The sequence below is a fragment of the Oncorhynchus nerka genome, linkage group LG1 (genome assembly GCF_034236695.1).
Source record: "Oncorhynchus nerka isolate Pitt River linkage group LG1, Oner_Uvic_2.0, whole genome shotgun sequence".
In the NCBI taxonomy this organism is placed as follows: Eukaryota; Metazoa; Chordata; class Actinopteri; order Salmoniformes; family Salmonidae; genus Oncorhynchus; species Oncorhynchus nerka.
Window position 1 is genome coordinate 46,570,655 of NC_088396.1, and position 6,000 is coordinate 46,576,654.

The window sequence follows — 6,000 nt, forward strand, 5'->3', positions numbered from 1 at the left end:
CCGGGGCCTCCCACTCCTCTTTCTATTCTGGTTAGAGCCCGTCTGTGAAGGGAGTAGGATACAGCGTTGTACGAGATCTTCAGTTTCTTGGCAATTTCTCGCATGGAATCAGCCTCCATTTCTAAAAACAAGAATAGACTGACGAGTTTCAGAAGAAAGTTCTTTGCTTCTGGCCATTTTGAGCCTGTAATCGAAACCACAAATGTTGATGCTCCAGATACTCAACTAGTCTAAAGGCCAGTTTTATTGCTTCTTTAAATCAGAATTTTTCAGCTGTGCTAACCTAATTGCAAAAGGGTTTTCTAATGATAAATTAGCCTTTTAAAATGATAAACTTGGATTAGCTAACACAACGTGTCATTGGAACACAGGCGTGATGGTTGCTGATAAAGGGCCTCTGTACGCCCATGTAGATATTCCATTAAATTATGTTTTTTTTTTAAATTTTATATCTGCCGTTTCCAGCTACAATAGTCATTTACAACATTAACGATGTCTACACTGTATTTCTGACCAATTTGATGTTATTTTAAAATGGACAAAAAAAAAGTGTTTTTCTTTCAAAAACAAGGACATTTCAAAGTGATCCCATTCCTTTGAACGGTAGTGTGGGTAGGGAAAAAGTGACTAGGCAACAGGATAGATAATAAGCAGAACCATCAGCGTATGTGATGAGTCAAAAGTGGGGCACTGCAAATGGTTAACTATTTAACTAAATAGCGACCCGGACTATGTAGCAGTCTTATTCCCTGGCGGTAAGAAGCTGTTCAGGGTCCTTTTGGTTCCAGACTTGAGGGAAGAGGTGTTGTCGTGCCTTCTTCACAAATGTGTTGGTGTGTGTGGACCATGTTAATTCCTTAGTGATGTGAAGCCAGAGGAACTTCAAGCTCTTGACCTGCTCCACTACAGTCAATGTGGATATGAGCATGCTAGTCCCTCCATTTCCTGTAGTCCACAATCAGCTCCTTTGTCTTGCTGACATTAAGGGAGAGGTTGTTGTCCTGGCACCACTGCCAGGTCACTGATCTCCTCCTTACAGGCTGTCTCATCGTCATCAGTGATTATGTCCCCATTGTGTAGTCAGCAAACAATGGTGGTGTTGGAGTTGTGAGCGATCACGCAGTCGTGGGTGAACAGAGTACAGGAGGGGATCAAGAACACACCCCTGAGGGGGGGCCCCACCCAGTGTTGAGGGTCAGCGTGGCAGATGTGTTGTTGCCTACCCTCACCACCTGGGAGAGGCCCGTCAATAAGTCCACGATCCAGTTGCAGAGGGAGGTGTTCTGTCCCAGGGACCTGAGCTCAGTGATGAGCTTGGAGTTTCCTTGGTCTACCCCCAGTCACCATTCATTCACTTCTCAAGGGTAATGGGATTAAGCCTGGTCTTACTATCCCCCTCCGAGTCCTTCTCCGTAGGTCCGACCACCTCTCCTGCAATGACAATGCTAAAGTGGAAACGTTGGACTAATTAAACGGTCCCTCAATGTTACTTCACTCCGTGCCAAGTCCTTTTCAGTGCTACCATGACATGTTCAGCGTGTAACACACCCTACAATCCCAGAAATATAGCCTGAAGGTTGTAGCTTCAGTCAAAGGAGAAGTGTACCCAAAATCCAGAAACTATCAAGTGATTCCATACATTGAAACTAGTTCCGTGGAGTTTGCACTCTGACCCTTGCTGGATGCAAGCTTCGCTCTGCTCCGTTGCCAGTGAACAAATTAGTTTTATTGAAAGCGTAAAGATAAACGAGGTACTTTTGTCAAAAGTACTATCAGTTTTGAGTCCGGAAATAGGTACCTTTCCACCTAAAACATTTGAGTATTTTTTAATCGTTGTTTTATTTCCCTGATTGCCATATGTGCCCCTGTTGGGGAGACTGCTGTGTCAAAAACGTCACGATGTGCTCGTAGATGAAGCTTGATGTCTTTTGGGGGTGAGAAGGTGCATATGAACAAGATATGTAATCTAAAATTATGGGGACAGAAAATCGAAGGTTGCTAAGATACCGCTGTTGCTACTGTACAGCTGTTGCTATATGTCCAAATGAAAAAAATAATAATAATAATAAAACAAAAACATACATGATTAACAAAAACAATGTTGTTGTACAACAAATGTTACTAATAGGCTAGCCCATTAATGGACTAAAGGAGTCTAACACTAGTCCTTATTGTCCAAGGACCTTATGTGTTCTGTTTAGAGGTGAATTGGCTCTGGATGCCAAAACACCAAATGCTCCATCTAAACATGAATCGATTCTGGTTCTAGAAACATAAAACCCTCTCCTTTCGTATCACATCAAAATAATTTCACAAGTGCAAAATAGACACTTGTGGAACATGGTCGAAACACAGTTTCAGCCAACAGTATTTTTCAGTGACAACACGTTTGTGGCATCCGTCTTCTGTTTACACAGGTGTTCGGAGTCACAGATAGCTAAATAGCACAGGTAGTCCACTGTCTGCCGTCTGTTTTCCTTAAACATGTTGGCACATTTATCAGAACATTTTGCCATATGTATGTAGTTTAACAAGTGATTTATTTTGCTCTTCACTCCGTCGCTTAGTAGCCTAGCCTACTCCCAACCAAAAGCCTGTGATTGTAGGTAACTCCAAAAGCCCTTGAAGGTTGTGAGAAAAAAAATGCTTTCAAAAATAGAATTGCTATCAATTTCTATCGGTATTAAGATAAGACCCTTCCCTCAACATGTGAGAGGGTAGGAATGAAATGAAACATCCATCAAAAAAAGCATCAGCTTGGGCTCTGAATATCACTTTTTGATATGACAGCGATTCCACACGTTCCTGTGACAAATGTATGGGAAAAAATATTTTAAATTTGATTCTGTTATATTCTTACTATAAAATAAATGTGTGTTGACTGATTGGGGTAGGTGTGTCTTGTCTGTTCAACAAAACAACTTAATTTGGATGTAACATAATTGAACTCAAAATATGCTAGGCCTGTTTTAAAATGGGGTCGTGTCCACCGGTTTCCCCACAAGGTTGTGTGCCCTCTCCTCTACTGTACATACTAATGACTGGCGTAGCAAATATGGGAGAGCATGGCCTGTGGCAGATGACTGTGTCATGGGGGAGCATGGCCTGTGGCAGATGACTGTGTCATGGGGGAGCATGGCCTGTGACAGATGACTGTGTCATGGGGGAGCATGGCCTGTGGCAGATGACTGTGTCATGGGGGAGCATGGCCTGTGGCAGATGACTGTGTCATGGGAGAGCATGGCCTGTGACAGATGACTGTGTCATGGGGGAGCATGGCCTGTGGCAGATGACTGTGTCATGGGGGAGCATGGCCTGTGGCAGATGACTGTGTCATGGGGGAGCATGGCCTGTGGCAGATGACTGTGTCATGGGGGAGCATGGCCTGTGGCAGATGACTGTATCATGGGAGAGCATGGCCTGTGACAGATGACTGTGTCATGGGGGAGCATGGCCTGTGGCAGATGACTGTATCATGGGAGAGCATGGCCTGTGACAGATGACTGTGTCATGGGAGAGCATGGCCTGTGGCAGATGACTGTATCATGGGGGAGCATGGTCTGTGGCAGATGACTGTATCATGGGAGAGCATGGCCTGTGACAGATGACTGTGTCATGGGGGAGCATGGCCTGTGACAGATGACTGTGTCATGGGGGAGCATGGCCTGTGACAGATGACTGTGTCATGGGGGAGCATGGTCTGTGGCAGATGACTGTATCATGGGGGAGCATGGTCTGTGGCAGATGACTGTATCATGGGGGAGCATGGTCTGTGGCAGATGACTGTATCATGGGGGAGCATGGCCTGTGGTAGATGACTGTGTCATGGGGGAGCATGGCCTGTGGTAGATGACTGTATCATGGGGGAGCATGGCCTGTGGTAGATGACTGTATCATGGGGGAGCATGGCCTGTGGTAGATGACTGTGTCATGGGGGAGCATGGCCTGTGGTAGATGACTGTGTCATGGGGGAGCATGGCCTGTGGTAGATGACTGTATCATGGGGGAGCATGGCCTGTGGCAGATGACTGTATCATGGGGGAGCATGGCCTGTGGCAGATGACTATCATGGGGGAGCATGGCCTGTGGTAGATGACTGTATCATGGGGGAGCATGGCCTGTGGCAGATGACTGTATCATGGGGGAGCATGGCCTGTGGTAGATGACTGTGTCATGGGGGAGCATGGCCTGTGGCAGATGACTGTATCATGGGGGAGCATGGCCTGTGGCAGATGACTATCATGGGGGAGCATGGCCTGTGGTAGATGACTGTATCATGGGGGAGCATGGCCTGTGGCAGATGACTGTGTCATGGGGGAGCATGGCCTGTGGTAGATGACTGTATCATGGGGGAGCATGGCCTGTGGTAGATGACTGTATCATGGGAGAGCATGGCCTGTGGTAGATGACTGTGTCCTTTTTAATCGCATTGTTTCATGTTATGTGTATATCGGTTGTATGGTTGTCACCCAATTGGGACAATTACGTAAGATAACATAAGATGGTGCTGACAGAGAGGGCTGCCTCGCTTCTTCTAGTCCTTAGGAAAATGTTTTTTTAACAAGCATTTCGCTACAGTTGTAATAACATCTGCTAACCATGTGTATGTGACCAATAAAAATTATTAATTTAAACTTAAGTGCCTTGCTCAAGGGCAGAACGGATGATTTTCCCACCTTGCTAACTAACTGAATTGTTTGAAATTAACATTTAAATCTCAATAAAAACGAAAATACATTTTATTAGTCTTAATGTTTATTTAACATTTATTTAACTAGGCAAGTCAGTTATTAACAAATTATTATATGCAATGATGGCCTACCTTCTTAGCAACCTAACAAACAACAAATGAATAATGTATTTATTTTTGATGGTGTATATTAAATGGATTTACTCAAATAAAACACTCACCCACATCTGCACATCACTATTACCACTCAGCAGCACCTGCATTCTGGCATGGGCGGTACAAAAATGTGTATGCGGGCAAGAACGGGGTAAAAATGGGCCTATTTCAAAGGGTATCGTAAACAATGCCCACATTTCTTTTAAAGCAAAATACCATAAATCCTATGTGAAAACAGTATGAGAGTCACGATCAAGGGCTACAACTACCAATAAAACAAATACCTTTAATATTTACATACTTAGGAATATATCCATCCACATGGTGATGTTTCTAATAGTTAAAACACAAACAGAATGTTCTTAGTTAAACATTTCAAAAAAGTGCTTTCTTAAATTCACTCAAGGAGATTCCTTTTACTGGTGCAATAGCATAAAGGGGATTTTTACACCGTTCAGAACCGCAAAGGCACGCAGGAGAGTTTGCACTAAAGTAACCCCGAGGTGGTACGACAACGTACGCATGCCAAGTCAGCGCTACTGACACAGAAGAACACATGCCGTGTCACCGGAACCCAGAGAGTGTATCAGGAATTGCATATTATTTTAGCACGAAGATGTTTGTTATATTCAGTTTGCGAATTCTTCATCAATACACTTCGCACATAACAACCTTAGCTGCATAGCAAGCTTGAAACTCACCAGCTAGACGATTGGTCAGCAAACGTAACTACAAACATCAAATCATGATGCATGAGGAGACCAATCTAGTTAGCCAGTTATACGTCTAGGAAACTAATACGAGATTGTATTGCTGTAGCATGGAAGGTATACAACTTCACAATAAATGTTTTTCTTCTAACTATATAGCGTTAGCTAGCTACCCAACAGCAAGACAACGCTAGCTAACGTTAATTTTAACCCTTGCTGTAATACGGGGTGAAACGTTAGCTAAAGTTGACGTTACCTGATTTCGCCGTGGGTTGGATCTCCGGATTTGTTTCAGTTTTGCAGATGCTAGGATTTTCACTAGTGCTGCCACCTTGATTCCTATATAAATTATTCTCAGTAGCTAGCTAATTCACTCAGAATGGTTGCTATTGTTTAGTCGTTGAAGCTCCAGCAGTGTGTGATTGCGGGCCGCAATTCGGGGCG

General features: G+C 44.0%; 1 protein-coding gene across 2 annotated transcripts in view; it reads right to left on the reverse strand.

Annotated features, from left to right (window-relative positions):
- LOC115130461 (1-acyl-sn-glycerol-3-phosphate acyltransferase gamma-like) overlaps positions 1–6,000 on the reverse strand; it is a 29,426-nt gene extending 23,426 nt beyond the window's left edge. For both annotated transcript variants that reach the window (XM_029661641.2, XM_029661636.2), the window contains exon 1: positions 5,813–6,000. The gene's annotated coding sequence lies outside the window, so the exon portion shown is untranslated. The remainder of the gene's footprint in view (positions 1–5,812) is intronic.